Here is an 11,918-nt window from a genome sequence, read left to right as displayed (position 1 = left end):
AGTGGTTAAGAGCACCGACTGCCCTCCCAGAGGTCCTGAGTTCAATTCCCAGCAACCACATGGTGGCTCACAACTATCTGTAATGAGATCTGGCGCCCTCTTCTGTATACATAAAAAAGAAAAGCCAGTTGCCTGGTGCACCCCATCATCCCAGCACCCCATCATCCCAGCACTCCTACAGCAAGGTGGAAAGTACAGACAGCCAGAATGTGAAACCCTGCCTCAAAATCAAGGTGCAAAAGCCTAGCATGCCGGTATATTCCTTTAACCCCAACACTCAGGAAAGAGAGGCCAACTAGTCTCTGTGAGTTCGAGTCCACCCTGTTCTAAGTAACGAATTCCAGGCCTTATGGCTACCTAGTCAGATACTGTTTCCAAAACAAACAATAAACCAAATTCCAAGACCTACAAAAAAAAAATAAAATAAAATAAACAAAAATGGTGGATGAAGAGAACGGACTCATGGAAGCGGTCCTCTGATCTCCACACCAAGGCTATCACGTGTATAAATCACACATCACACATGTACACAACAACAATTACACGTTTCCTTTGGTCCTGCCATCTCCTTGTGTGTGTTTGTGTGTGCACACGTGGGTGTGTACGCCATGGTACACATGTGAAGGTCAGGGGACAACCAGGGGGAATCATTTCTCCCCTGAAAAAAAGAAAGCCGGGTGTGCTGGTTCATGCCTGTGATCCCCGTGCTTGGGAAGGAACAGCAGGAGCCTTAAAAAAAAAAAGGGTTTGGATTCCAAATGAGTGAGCACAGCAGCTGGGAGTCCCGCCCCTCGTTTGCACAACCTGTCTTGGCCACGGCATCCAGCATGACTACGTCTTGTCCTGGTTTAAAGCAAGATGAAGGAAGCGTGTGTCTACAAAGAGCTGGCAGCCCCCACCTCCCAAGCCAGGCTAGGCCGGGCAGGGTGACATTTAAAAGCATCCATGACCACACTTGACAGCACCCTCTAGGGTGGGGCCCCTTGAACTCCAGTCTGGGCTAAGGTGGGCAAGCAAGGGCTGGTGAGCCTCCTCAAAGCCTTCTGACCTCACCAGAGATTTATGGCGCTGGGCATGGGTGGGGCTGGGAACAAAGGTCTAGGATTCCTAAAACACATCTTAGAGAGATGGGATGGCCAGGATTTGATTCAGTCATCTTCATGGCAACTCGTAATTATCTGTAACCAGTTCCAGGGGTTTTGATGATCTCGTCTAGCTCCATAGACACTCAGTATGCACATATTGCACAGACATACATACAATCAAGACACCCATACACATAAAATAAAACAATAAAATAAACAAATAAAAGAAGATGAAATACTTTATGTATGAATCTAACAAAAAATATACAGTAGGCTGGAAGCTGTAAAAAGGTTGGTGAAAGAAATCAAACAAATTTGAAGGAATGGAGAAGCACATCATATTTTCAGACCAGACAACTCTGCCAGGGGGATGGCTTATCAGGTAAGAGAACTTTTTTTCTCTTAAGTATTGCTGCCTGTGGGGTAAGCCCCCAGGAGCACAGGGCTCAAAGGGAATCCACAAAGTTGGCACATACTAGACTTTTCTATCTGAGGAGGTTAGGGGAAAAGGCACTTACACTCTCTCTTGATGGTTTCCTCCCTTATTCTCTATTCTTCATTCTGTGTTCTACATTCTCTTTTTTTTATCTCTATCCAGAGATATCCCTTCTTTTTCTCTTGATGTTTTCCTTCTCCTTCTTACTCTCTTGAAGTTATCCTCCTAATTCTCTCTTTTTTGATGCTTTCCTTCTGACTTTTTCATTCTTGATATTTTCCTTGTAGCCCATTTTAACTCTCTCTAACTCTATCTGTATTCTTTCTCTTACAGCTTATATATCCCAGCAAAATCTTTCAGGCAATATAAAAATTACAATATGGTTACATTCTGTTTTTCAAGGGAATGAATACAAGTAAATAACAGCACGCTCTCCATCTCCCTTACATGATTAAACATCTTATGTATTACAGGAGGAAAACAAATTATTTCAAGAACCCATGTACATTCATACCCAAGCAACTTTCTATAGATTAACTGTGTAGGTAAGCAAGATATTCTTCTCAGTCAGGTCTGTTATTGGCAAGCTGTACTTTGCAGTTATATAGAAAGGGCTAATTACTTTATTACTTACCTTGAAAGGTAATCTTATAAGGAATGTTAAAGGAATCACAAATCTAAACTTTTATATATAAAAAAAATCAGTCAGCTCTACTTTAAAACTTTAGGGTGTATACCCAAACATCAATAGTTTTTTTTTTTTATATCAAGAGATTGAGGGAAAAATGGGTGTAAGGAATTAATCATCATCTTTGGTTATCAACCAGTTCTAGCAAGAAAAGTAAGTGAGCTAGTAATAATTGGGCTGCTGTGTATTTGTTCTCTGACTTTACAGAGTCCCTCACCCATTATAAAATTTTAGATTGTGTTCTTGGGTTTTTCACCTTAAAGCTACTATTAAAACATCTGATCCAACCTGAAGTTATTATAAGGCTTTGTTTTAGGAAATGATACACACTAAAATCTGTGTCTTTCAGCATTAAGACTAAAGGAATTCAAGCCAATCTGGCTCCTGGGACTCTATTGCTTATCTTAATCATTAACTTGAGCTAGAATCTATGCAGCTCTTTAGGTGAAACTCATAGGCCCTAGATGTGTAACATTTACTTGTATATATTTTTATTCATCAAACTAACATTATTATTATTATTATTATTATTATTATTATTATCATCATCATCATCATCATCATCATCATCATCAATTAGACAGTATAGCTTAGGAAGGAATCATCTTCACAATAATCCACAATAAAACTGCCCAGTAGAATGGGATGTTTCTATGAGATAAACATACTACATTACAGGCAGTGGGGATCTCCCCACACCCATTCACACCATACCAGATACCAGAGAAAGATGGCAGTGGAAAGCATGTAATGGCACAGCAGAAACAAAAGACATTCTGGAGTCTGTGGCCTTGGGGCCTTGCCTATCCAACTTTCACCCATGCGGGAGTTGCCTCCTGGTGGGCTGACACCTTGAACTTCAGTTGCCACCTGCTGCTCCTCTGATGTGGCCACTGATACTCAAGCATGAGGACCCAAGTTTGAATCCACAGCACTCACATTAGAAAAAGTTGGGCATGGCTACAGGTGCAATAAATACAGTGCTGAGAACAGAGACAGGGGGATCGAAATAGTTCACTGGTAATCAAGCCAAGATGAAGCAATGAGCTTCTGGTTCAGTGGGAGACCCTATTTCAAGAGAATAAGGCAGGATGATAAAACTGGACACCCAATGTCCTATACTTATGTCTGCATGTGCACACATGGACACATGCATGTAGGCAATACACGCACAACTCAAAGTGCTAAGAACAGTGATTTTCTTCATATTTATCAAGAGATTTAATCCAATTCTGATAGTGTAGGTAAGTGGGGTTTTCATGTGTAGACATCAATAAAGCTTATTCTGAATTTGCATGAAAAGACAATGAAAGAAGGGTAGATATAAAGGATTCTAAAAAAAAAAAAGAGGAACCAATTGTTGTACCTCATGTGGAGTCACAATGCAGTTACAATAATCAAGAGTGTGTGCTGTTCTGGGAGGGACAGACACAGGACTATGGTACATAACAGTGAATGAGTAGTCCATCCACAGACACAGCCCCAAATGATTTTCATTCTTTCTTGGTCCTCAATACAATCATTAAATCATTGGCTTAATGAATTTACTCTTTGTAGTCTAAACTGATATGATTCTACACCAGAATGTTTTCCCACACCAGAATGTTTTCCCACACCAGAATGTTTTCCCTACTGATTTGTGTGTGTTTATGTGAGTGTGTGTACTTTCTTATGAATGAGTGCATGTTTGTGTGTGTGTGTGTGTGTGTGTGTGTGTGTGTGTGTACCATGAAGTGTGTAGAGACCAGAGGAGAATCTTTGGATGTTGATTCACCTTTCCACCTTGTTTGAGACAGTGTCTGCTGTTTCCCAGTGCTTAGGCCAGGGCAGCTAGTCTGCAAGTTTTCACAAATTCTGTCTCTACTTCCATTTCTTCATAGGTGTGTTTTGGGAGTACAGATGTGTGTGCTACTGTGTCCATCTTTTACATGGGTTATGAGGAGCTGAACACAGGCTGTGTTCTAACTGCTTTTATACATTGATCCATCTTCCAAGACCCCAGGTACTTTTTCCCCACAGGTGCAAAAATGATTCAATTATGTAAAAAAAAACCTGGAAACATAACACAAAATAGATCACAGACTTAGATTAAAACTTAAAACTGTAAAGTTTAGTAAAGAAAAACAAACAACCAACAAGGAGGTTTATGGGATGAATTTTCAGACATGTTACAAAAGCATAATCCACAAAGGAAAAATAGATGTATTTGCATCCTTTAAATAAGATTTTCCCCCTCTTACAGAAAGATTCCCATTAAACAAACATTAGTGAAAATACGCTGAAAATGAACTATTGTATCTTACTGGTTGGAATGCTAATCTGTGCAGCCATCATAGAAACCAGTGTAGAGAAATGTCATAAGCCTGAACACTTAACTCTCATACAATTCATTACACTACTGTTGGGTATAAAAGTAAAGAAATTGAACTCAGTGTACCACAGAGATACCAGTGCACTCATGTTTTTTGGTTTTTCTATTCATAATAGTCATGGTGTAGAATCAGCTTAGGTACTGTTCTAGTTTGCTTTCTGTTGTTGTGACAAATGCCATGACCAGAAGCAACTTGTAGAGGAAAAGGTTTATTTTAGCTTACAGGTTGTAATCCATCACTGAGGGAAGCCAAGTCAGGAACTTAAGTCAAGAGCTTGAAGCAGAAACCAAAAGAGGCATGCTGCTCACTGGCTTGCTCCAAGGCTCATGTTCAGCTACTTTTCTTATATAGTCAAGGTCATTTGGCCTAGGGATGGTACCACTTATAGTGGGCTTCACTCTCCTAAATCAGTTAACAATCAGGAAAATGCCTCACAGACATGCGCTCATAGGCCTATTGGACAGAGAAAATTCTTCAACTGAAGTTCCCTTTTCTAGCATATGTCAAGTTGACAATCAAGATTAATTATCACAGGTGCCCATCAATAGGTGAATGGATAAAGAAAATGTGACACACACACACACAAATGAAGTTTGTTTCAGTCATAAAGAAGAACAAAATTATGTTATTTGAAGGAAATTGGACGGAACTGGAGATCATCATGTTAAGAGAAACAAGCCAGATTTAGAAATACAAGTATCACATGCTTCTTCTCATATGCAATATCTGCATTAGACTGTTTAAATGCCATGGAAATAGAAGGAGTATATTTGGGAAGAAGACCAGAGGGAGAGGGAGATATAAGATGGTAATGGAAAGATGTTTATAAAGTACATTATATACGGTAAGAAATGTCATAAGAAAACTTATTATTTTGCATAATAAATATATGCTAATAATGAAGAAAATAAGCATAGATTCCCATTAAGAAGAAAAAACAAGCTGTACATGGCCACTTTATCAGCTTAGCACGTGGGAGCCTTATCAACATTGAAGGAACAGTTCTGTCTTGACTGTTGGCTGTTATAGATAGGCACACATGTGTTAATTTTGTATGACATCACACACACACACACACACACATAAAATAAAGACACATAAAATAGATAATTGAATAATATATATGGATTCTATCAATTTCCTGTCACAGAAAGATACTAAATTTATAGTTACTACAGATATTACCATGGAAACAAATGGAGGAAACATAGATGGAACCTTTATGTACATTTTTACTCAATTCCCTATGAAGTTAGAATCACTTCACAATAAAAAACCTAATGCATGAACATGGCACTGGGGAGATGACTCAGTGGGTAAGAGCGCTTGCTTGGTGAGTTCAAATCCCAAGCACCAACTTCAAAAGCTGCGTATTGCCACACATGCCTGTAATTTCAGCTGTGCGAAGGACAGAGACAGGAAAATGTCAGGAGCTTTGGGCTGCCAGATTACCTCCAAGCTCAGTAGGGAATGAGAGAGTAATAGAGCAGGTCATCTCATATCCTTCTCTGGCTTCCTTGTGTGTTTGGGGCAGGGACATCTACACATATGAGTGCATATACTGCACATCTACTACACAATACTATACACACCCCTCACATGCCCCCCTCCACACACACACACACACACACACACACACACACACACAGAGAGAGAGAGAGAGAGAGAGAGAGAGAGAGAGAGAGAGAGAGAGAGAGACCGACCCCAAAAACCTAACAAATGTGTGAATACATGAATAGATGTTTAAATAATTTAAAAAATAGATGCCTACCTGACGGTTTGTGAAAGTAGAATAACATTCCTTCACCAGCACTGTTTTGATTATGTCTGGATCCATGATAGCCAACACAGGCTGTCGGCCCTCATAAAACCTGCATTGGCAAAGCAGAAAGGATTCAATTAATAGTTGAAAGGATTCAACTATTCTGTTCCTGGCATGCCCAGAACCCAGATGCTGATCCAGATGTTACAAGATCCATAATCCAAATTGTGCAATACACAACTATATGAGCTCCTAGTTCAAGTCAGGAATTCTGACCACATATCACATGAGTCTCATGAAATGAAGTATAATGTAGCTCATTATACACAAAATAGTTCTACAAAGAGACCACAATTAAAAATAAATGGGAACATTTGTTAAGTCTGGGTGGTGTATACATGATACTGAATTGAATAGCCAGACACTGGGCAGAAAATCAAGTGAGCCATCCTTGGACCATTAAGTCTGCGAGAATAGTAAAAAATGCAATTTTTATCAGACTAATTCAGTCTGTGAACCATGGTACCTGAAGACATATGGGACCTGTGTATTAAAAGCCTCTAAAATACATACAATCATAACTTCAACTCAAGAGGTTATGGGCTATGACCGTCTTCCAGGCACAGAGGTATGTGATGATTTCAAGTAAACAAATGGAAGTTTCCAGAACACTTACCCCCATATTTTCCCATATTTTTTATGGCATTCTCTGTCAAACTCCCAAAATCCCTGGGAAGAGAAAGAAAATGAAAATGCATTATTATTATTTTTACACTTATTTGGTGTGTGTGTGTGTGTGTGTGTGTGTGTGTGTGTGTGTGTGTAGAACAGAGTAGAACAGAAGACCACTTCTGGTAGTCAATTCTCTCCTTCTACCACATGGGTTCTAAGGCCCAAACTCAGGTAGTCAGGATTCTTGGCAGACACATTTACCAATTGAGCTATCTTGCTGCTCCTGACTACTATTTTAAGTAGACTGCCCTTATCTCTAATTGGGATTATCTATATCTAAAAGATTTGAATCTTTCTAAATCAGGTTAACTATCCATCACTGGCAGTAAGAGGAATGTTGTTGTTCCTAGGTGTATGAGTGAGAGGGAGAGAGAATATAGGAGATATTTGAAATGGGAGAACTTGAAATTGTTCAGACTTCCCCCCAACATTGTACGTGCATGGCCGTTTACTTTTGTCTGTGAATAATAGTGAATACGTTGTCTCTTTAAAGTGTGTTTGCTTCCCCACATGTCATCCTTAAGTGTGCAAGGACTCTAAGTCATTCCTTTCTTAGGTGTAAGAGGAAACAGAAGCTAAGAGAAATCGAGGGAGATTCCCAGGAACAGGCATCATTGTTTATCTCCATATTTAGAGTCCTTTTTGTTTACCTCATAAGCTCTCCCTAGAACACCAGAAGAACTAGGAACAGGAACAAACTCCAGATCTCTTTCAATCTAGAGAGTGGGTGAGTCTCAGGCATGTTGTTGATTGAGAAAACAAGCAAGGGAGGAATGACAGAGACCTTGTTTCCCAGGGTCCCTAATGAACACAGAAAGGCGGAGAGATGTCATAACTACAGGAAACAATGTAATTTAACCATTTCCTTTGACTTTTTACTTCCTGTCCTAGTTTGTTTTAATTATCAACTTGACAGAGCCAATAATATGAGAAGGGAGTCTCCACTGAGAGATTTCCAAGATCAGATTGGCCTGTGGAGCCAATGTCTATGGGGGCTTATCTTGATGGTTAATTGATGTAAGAGACTCAGCTCACTGTTTCCATTCCCTGGGCAGGTAGTTCTGGGCCGTATAAGAAAGATAACTAACAAGAGCCTGAGAGAGTCAGGAAGCAGGTTCCTCCACGGTTTCTGACCCAGGTTCCTGGCCTGATATCTGTCAATAATGAATCCCAAGCACTAAGATGATAGAAAACCTTTCCTTCCCTAATTTGCACTGCTCACAACATTTTGTTTTAAAGATTTATTTGTATCTTATGTGTATGGGTGCTTTGCCTGCATGTATGTATGTGCCCTGTGTGTAAGCCTTGTGTCCCAGCAGGCAAGAGGTATCAGATCCCCTGGAACTGGAGTTAGGTGCCATGTGGGTGCTGGGAACCAAATTCAGGTTCCCTGTAAGAGCAAATGTTCTGAACCATCTCGCCACCTCCCTTGTTCAGAATGGTTAATTCCAGCCACAGAAAGGAAACTAGAACACTTTCAAAACTGAAAAACAAAATGAAGCAAAACTTCTGCCAAGTTTCAATTGTGATGTTTTCAGCTGTGGAAACAAAAGTGGCCAGTGAGATGGCTCAGTAGGTGAAGGCATCTGCCACCCACGCTTGTTGACTTGAGTTTGATTCCAGTACCCACAAGGTGCAAGAGGAGAATCAACTCTCCTAGTGATTATCTGACCTTCATGTACACACACACACACACACACACACACACACACACACTCTCACACACTCTAATCAAATGAATGAATGAATGAACGAACAAACAAACAAACAAACAAATATGTATGAACTTAAAAAGGGGTTCCAGAGGCATTACTGTCCCTTGCTAGAATATATACTGGAAAAAAAGCAAAACTTTTTTGAGGCTCATAAATCTGAACAAGTCCCCAAAATGAGGTCTGAGCTGATCAGCTGCACCAAACCACGTCCTCCAAAGACAATAATAATAAAACCTGAGAACTGTCACGTAAGATCTGGCCTTTCTTTCTTTTTTTTTTTTTTCTTTCTTGGTTTTTTGAGACAGGGTTTCTCTGTGTAGCTTTGCGCCTTTTCTGGGACTCATTTGGTAGTCCAGGCTGGCCTCGAACTCACAGAGATCCGCCTGGCTCTGCCTCCCAAGTGCTGGGATTAAAGGCGTGCGCCACCACTGCCCGGCAGATCTGGCCTTTCTAATGAAAGGAACTAAGCTAGTTTTGGCAACCACAATAATCCAAGTAGAGCACTCAGTCAACACTTACATTTCGGTATGCAAGAATATTTCCCACGAAAGGCAGTGGTTTGGGTCCAGAAATCCCCAAATTCTTAAAAGTTCCATGTGTATAGGTTCAGTATCTGTAAAGTGGGAGATCAAGTTCTTAGGGATTGTCACTGTATATTGTGCAGGCTTATCAGTTACACACACAGGAACTGTAACATTCAAGCTGGAGTGGGGGATAACATGGAAGCAACAAATAACAACAAAAACTTCAACAGCAGCAATTATTTTTGATCTTCATTTTTAACTCCACATTTATCTGAGAGACTCCCCAGGCCCACAAAGGTTAACTCAAAAAGTAGATGAATTGTTTTGGCTCTAAGTCCTACAGTGAATTATTTACAAATGTCCCCAAACATCACTGTTAATGTGAGATTCAGGCTAGAATACTTCTACATATAGGAAACTGGACGCCAGTGGGTCTGCCCTTCTGATCTTCAGTGGGGGGGCTGCAACCCAAAAGTGTATCTGAGACTTTGTCCTTGAGAGGAGAGGAGTATTTTCTTACTTTCTCCTAACTCAGTGGTTTTCAACCTTCCTAATGTTGTGACCCTTTAACACAGTTCTTCATGCTGTGGTGACCCCCAACCATAAAACTATTTACTACATTGTAACTGCAATTTTGATACTGCTATGACTCTTAATATAAATACCTGATATGTAGGGTATCTGATATGTGACCCCTAGGAAAGGGTTGCTTGATCCCCTAACGGGGTCACGATCCACAGGTTGAAAACCACTATCCTAACTCATACCTGAAAAGAGTTCATGCCATCACTGTCCCATTCTCTTCCTTATCCACCTACACTGAAAAACTCACATGACCTGATGGACAAGCACAGCAAAAACTGTTGAACTGAAAAACAAAAAACCTGCTCGCTGAGTTTATTTCGAACCATACGTACAGTCTGTCCCATGTATTTGCTTATGCCTTAGGCTTACATTCCTGACACTTAGAAACAGATGAAGTCACTTCACACAATTTGTTGTCACAAATACTGAGAGCAACAGCCCCATTTTAGCCTTCTGAAAGAAGGCTGCTGGCATATCTCACTGAAGTTTTAGGATCAAATAGAATGAAATGAAACCTTTCAAATAATTGTAAAACATGATCAAATGGGAACGATATTGCCACAATATCTTAAATATTTTTTCTCCAAGAATAAAACCATGTTCGAAATGTCTGTTTCCATATTACCATGAGTGTTTATCATTTATTAATATTAATTGGTGATAGAAATCAAGTGTGATGTGTTTGGTGAGGAAGGAGCATCTACTATCCATGGACTAATAGGTGTGTCTACACACACACACACACACACACACACACACACATGCGCGCATGCACTTGAATGCACACACACAGAGACAGTAGAATGAGCTGTCTACAGTGGTCTAGGTCACATGTTTGTTATCCTGGGACTCAGGATAACTTCCTTCTTCACTTGTACCCTTATGAAGGCATCCCAATTAGAAAGGAAGTACAGAGATAGATGTTTTGATTGATACTCCCAGTGGAACATAGAGGGAAAATATTTAAAATCAAAATTGTTTCAGAGTGTCTGCCTTTTGAGGATGCCAGTAGATCTCATAGCTGGGGAGGAGTAACTCCTTATACAGATGCTATGAACTTGAAGGGAAACCAGGAAGGGAAAAAAATCAAAGTCGGGTCTCCTTTGCCCTAAAGATTCACCACTTAGCAAATAATTCTTCACATTATAAAGAAGAACCAAGTTTGGGATACTTAAGGATGAGTAACAAAAAAAAAAAAAATAGGCAATCTGAGCCTACCACAGAGCCTGGGGTATACTAGGGGCATTGCATAAATGGTCTTAGAGGTGGGACAAGGGAGCAGAAACTAGGTGAAGATGACACAGAAGCTCCTCCCATCCCCACAATCCCGAGACTTTGCAGAAGCTCCTCCCATCACAGTGACCAGCTATTTGTAATCTGCTTCTGCTGAGCTCTGGTTGGTTAATCTGGGGAAAAACCAAGACTCAATCAGAGGATACCCCAAGTCTCACTGAGGTCATTCTATTCTTCTATCCACAGAAAGTGGAGTTTAGTATAAGGGGAAGGCCTGCTTATCCCCATGGAGGGATTTGCACAAGACCAATAGCAACACTGTAGATCTTAGCATCCCACACACTGAAGCAACATCCCCTTATTTTCTCTTTGGATTTTCCAAAAAGGTAGAGGAAATTATCCAATTTGCATCCCCAAGTCTTGATCACCGAGGAGAGGAGCCTGAGCAATTTACTCACAGGTAGAGGAGCACCAGGCTGGTAACCATATCCAGGTTTCCGTGGAAAAGTTTGGGATCAGATCCATTGCCGCTTTCTTTAATCAAGTCTCTCTTTTGTGCTTTATTCTCAGCTGTGTGCTGCACCTTGCAGGTCTGAGCCTGATGAGCTCCCTTCCCCACCCAGCTGTGACTCAAGGAGGCCAGCCTGCAGTGCTTAAGGACTGGGAAAGGGGTTGGGCTGGCCTTGCAGCCAATGAAAACACCACTGTGCTCCACCCACAGTTCCATGAGTCAGGTGCACTCTCCTCCTCAGCAGTTGGCAAACATGTGTCCACTTGGATCTTTGA

The 11,918-nt window shown here is 40.6% G+C and overlaps 1 pseudogene; it reads right to left on the bottom strand.

Annotated features, from left to right (window-relative positions):
• Positions 1-3,223: 3,223 nt before the first annotated feature.
• Positions 3,224-11,657, bottom strand: LOC131898615 (cytochrome P450 3A9-like; annotated as a pseudogene).
• Between the last annotated feature and the right edge of the window lie 261 nt (positions 11,658-11,918).

This window comes from Peromyscus eremicus, chromosome 23 (assembly GCF_949786415.1).
Source record: "Peromyscus eremicus chromosome 23, PerEre_H2_v1, whole genome shotgun sequence".
Lineage (NCBI taxonomy): Eukaryota > Metazoa > Chordata > Mammalia > Rodentia > Cricetidae > Peromyscus > Peromyscus eremicus.
Note: the sequence above shows the minus strand (reverse complement) of the source record. Positions and strands in the feature narration are given on the sequence as shown.